Below are 4,373 nucleotides of genomic sequence, written 5' to 3'. Positions count from 1 at the left end.
GAAAGCAGAAAGATATATAAGGCGTGAGAACCAGAAACTAGAAGCTTTTGGCTGGTTAAGCTTTTGGCTGGTTAAGCATTCAGGCTTTTGAGCAGTAATTCAGCTGAGACCCATTCCGGATGAGGACTCAGAGGTCTCCAGTCTGAGGAGACAAGACCAGCTGAGGATCCAGCGAGGTGAGATAGCTGTGGCTTTTTCTGTCTCTCTGATCTACCAGCATGGACCCCAATAACTTGCCTCAGGTTTGATTTTATTAATAAGAACTTTTAAGATTCCTGCTACAGCTGAGAGTCCTACATCTTGATCCACTGGCAACAGGAAGTGAACTGTGTACCACACTGAGGGTAGCTTGAGCAGAGGAGATCTCAAAGCTCATCCCCCACAATGACACACTTCTTCCAACAAAGCCATACCTCCTAATAGTGCCACTCCCTTTGTGGGCCATTTTCTTTCAAACCACCACATTAACTAAGGCAGTTTCTCAACCTTGTTATTTTCATGTGGGTAAATTTTTGTCATGTGCCCTGCAGGATGCTTAGCACTGTTCCTGTCCACGTCCTAAAATCATATCACCAGACATTGCTGAGGCTGAATTACCCATCAGGAACCCCTGGCCCAGGGCAGCAGCTCTTAATTCTGGTAGCTTTCCCAATTACCTGGGAACTTAAAAACTAAAGATGCCTCTTGCTTTGATACAGCCCAAGTAGAACTGATTCTGGGAACAGCCTGGGTACAGGAGCCTATAAGGACTCCCCAGGGACCTCTCATCTTACTACAGAGATAATTGTTTGCCCATGTTTATTGGCGCTCTATTCATAATTGCCAGGAATTGGAAAAAGCCAAGATGTTCATCAACTGATGAATACATGAGGCACTATGGGAACCTGTGGTGTGAATGGATAACAAAAATGTCGTACATTTATACAAGGCAATATTATTCAGCTATTAGGAAAACTGAAATTATGAAATTTGCAGGTAAATGAATGGGGCTAGAAACAATTATTCCGAGTGAGGTAACACAGACCCAGAAAGACAAACATGGCATGTTTTCTTTTATATGTGTATGTTAGCTTTTACGCTTTAGATATGTGTATTTCATTCAGAATAACCCCAGAGGAGGTAGGTAGTGAGGGACCATAGTGGAAAGTGGGGACTACTGAGTAAAGGGAAATGGAATATAATGTTATAAAGGGATGGAAGGGAAACTAAAACAGGAAGATTAAAGGGGGTGGGGGGGGTTGGGGGCAGGGTAGAGGCCCTTTGAAAAGCCATATTAAAACCCACTACTGTAGAAGCTGCCTAAAATATATATACAGTGAAAGGAATTTAAATGGAGTTACCATAGGGAGACAATACCCCAACTAAACATCATATTCTACCAAATAAAGTCCCTGGTACCAAGAATGGGTTTCATCTCTTTGAATCATTGTCTAAAGGGGTCCCATTGACCCCCCAAACACTATAGGCTATTGCCAATGCTATTGGTTACTCTCCGCCATCTGACAGGAAGACCCTGTTGCTGAAGACACCTCATAATTATGGCACAGAACTCGGGGGAATCTGGCTGGAACTCAACTGAAAACCCTGCCTCTACTGGCTTGCATTCATAGTGCTAGACAGTGCTTTATACACTATCAGAGGGGAAAAATAATCACCAGTGTGACCCAGCTATCAACCCTGTGAGCTATAATAGTCACCTGTCTGCAAGGTGTGCCCAGTGGTACAACAGCGGCAGGAATGTGAGGGACTAACCACCCACCACTACTTCTTTGTTTTTAAACCTTGCTTTCTTTATTGAGACATTTTTATTCATTTTACATACCAACCACAGAGCCCCCCTCTTCCCTCCTCCCCACCCCAGTATTCACCCCAAACCCACCTCCATTCCCTCCTCCGAAAAGCCTCCCATGGGGAGTCAGCAGAGCCTGGTACATTCAGTTGAGGCAGGTCCAACCACCACTATTTCTTCTTTCCTTCTTTCTTTCTTTCTTTCTTTCTTTCTTTCTTTCTTTCTTTCTTTCTTTCTTTTTTCTTTTTTTTTTTTTTTTTTTTTTTTTTTTTTTTTTTTTTTTTTTTTTTTTTTCTTTCTTTTCTTTCTTTCTTTCTTTCTTTCTTTCTTTCTTTCTTTTCCTCCTCTTCTCCTCCTCTCTCCTCTTCCTCCTCTTCTCCTTCTCCTCCTTCTTTTCTTCCTTCTTTAGATCAGATTTAAGGCCCACTCCATGAGCTGAAACCTGTATTGTTAAAGAGTTAAGAACTTGAGACTGGAGAGGTCATGGGCCTAGGGAAAATCCTGCTGTTATTCTACTAAATGAATATAACAGTAAAGCAACCCCTAATGACATACTGCTATACCCATAGATCAGTTCATCACTTGCTCTCAGCAGAGAAGCTCCATCTTGCAGTAGATGGGAATTATCACAGAGACCCACAACTGGACAATGTGCAGAGAGTGAGAGACTTGGAGTGCTCAGTCCTGAATATGGACGTCTTTATCAAAGTCTTCTCTGAAAGGCTTGAGAGATATATGAGAAAACGGAAAGATTATAGGATCCAGATGACTTCAAGGAAGTAGCATTTTCCCGACACAACAGTGCAGAAGTATAAGCGAATGCCAGAGACTGTGACAATGCACAAGACCTGCACAAGTTCAAGTTAGACAAAAAACTCCAGCGCAAAGGAGGGGAAGTGGGCACCAAGTTCCACCAAGAGCCAAGAAACTATTCACAAGAGATGGCTGCTGGGAGAGAAAACAAACAAACAAACAAGTTTTCTTCAATAGAGTGGTAGTGGGGCAGGCTTTCTGAGTAGATGGCCAACACCAATCAGACTCCAGGGTTTTCAGTGTCTTTTTTTTTTTTCTTTTGTGTTAAGAGAAGAATTTGAACTTGGGTAGCTAGAGTGGTGATGGATCTAAAGAAGTTTGGGGATGGGAAAGAATATGGTAAAAATATACTGAACAAAATTCTCAAAGAATAAATAAAAAAAAAAATTCCAGAGTAATCAGGACTTGCTGAGCAAGGAGGAGGGGGAAGAGGACGAGAACCTGTAACTCCCCAGGTGACTATCTAATATGTAGCTGGGTGTGAGAATGTTCTGGCACTGGGCAGTCTGCAGCTTCACATCCCTCCTGTGTGGAGGGAAGGCAGATGCTCTGGCAGAGGCAAGGTCTAGGCTGGTGTGGAGCTGCCCTGTGAGTGGTGACTGTGAGTTGAACTTGAACTCTGCATGTGACTCCCAACCCAATACTATTTCCAAAGCATGGAGTTCAGCTGGGTTGATTGGTTGATTGTCAGGTTAATCGGGGAGGGGGGTTCTCCATATGAGTCTTCCCTTATTTCAGTTATTTTTACTCAGTTATTTTCTCTATCCTTCCTCCCCTTCCAGTGCTGGTGCTCTCTCTCTCTCTCTCTCTCTCTCTCTCTCTTCCTGGATTGAACCTAGGATCTTATGCATGCTGGTCAAGCACTCTATCACACAGCCACATCTCTCAGTTGCTTCCATTTCTTTCTTTTAAATATTTATTTTTTAATTTTAAATGTTTGTATGTGCCTGGATATATATTATATCACATAGTATATAATATATGCATATATGTAGGTATGCACCAGGTATGTGCAGGAGCCCGAGGTGGCCAGAATAGGGTATCAGATCACCTGGAGTCAGAGTTACAGGTGATAAGGAGCTGCCATGTATGTGAGGACATGACCTGGGTCCTCTGCAAGAGCAGGAAGCACTCTTAACTGCTGAGCTATCTTTCCAGCCCCTTCTTTGGGTTTCTTTACAGCAATGGTGGCAAAGGCAGCGATCACTTAGACTTGAGTGCAAATCTGCTCTCCCTTCCTAGATGGATTTGCATGTCTCGTGTGGAACAGTGAGAAAAATGACTTGGCATCAGTCTGCCAGGGGCTGGGGTGAAGTCAAATCCAATTCATATCTGCCTTTGATTAGGGTTCCCCCCATTCTAGCTTTGGGTGAAAATCCTGTCCATTTCCCTTTCATTCATAGATAACACTGAGACATCTCTGGGTGTATGGTGCACCCGTGAAGCCAGATTCTGCTGACCAGCCCTCTCAAGGCTCTCAGTGCCCAGGCTGAAGGTGACTCCTGCTTCTGTGGCTTCCCCACACTGTGGCTTGGGTCGGATGAGTGGTGTAGAAAGTACTTAACACCCAGATGATAGATACCAAATCAGGCACACTCCAGAGCTAAGCTCATGCCTCTGGGGAAAGATGCACAGCTGTACCCTCAGGACTAAATCCTCTGTGGCTTTGCAATTCTCCCTCTACCCAAGGGAAGCATCAGGAGAAACCAGCCTCAGAGACCCTGGAGAAAAAGCAAGCACAGGTCGATGTGAAATTTCTCCAAAACACATG

The sequence above is a fragment of the Peromyscus leucopus genome, chromosome 7, assembly GCF_004664715.2.
Source record: "Peromyscus leucopus breed LL Stock chromosome 7, UCI_PerLeu_2.1, whole genome shotgun sequence".
Classification (NCBI taxonomy): domain Eukaryota; kingdom Metazoa; phylum Chordata; class Mammalia; order Rodentia; family Cricetidae; genus Peromyscus; species Peromyscus leucopus.
This window is presented reverse-complemented; position numbering follows the sequence as displayed.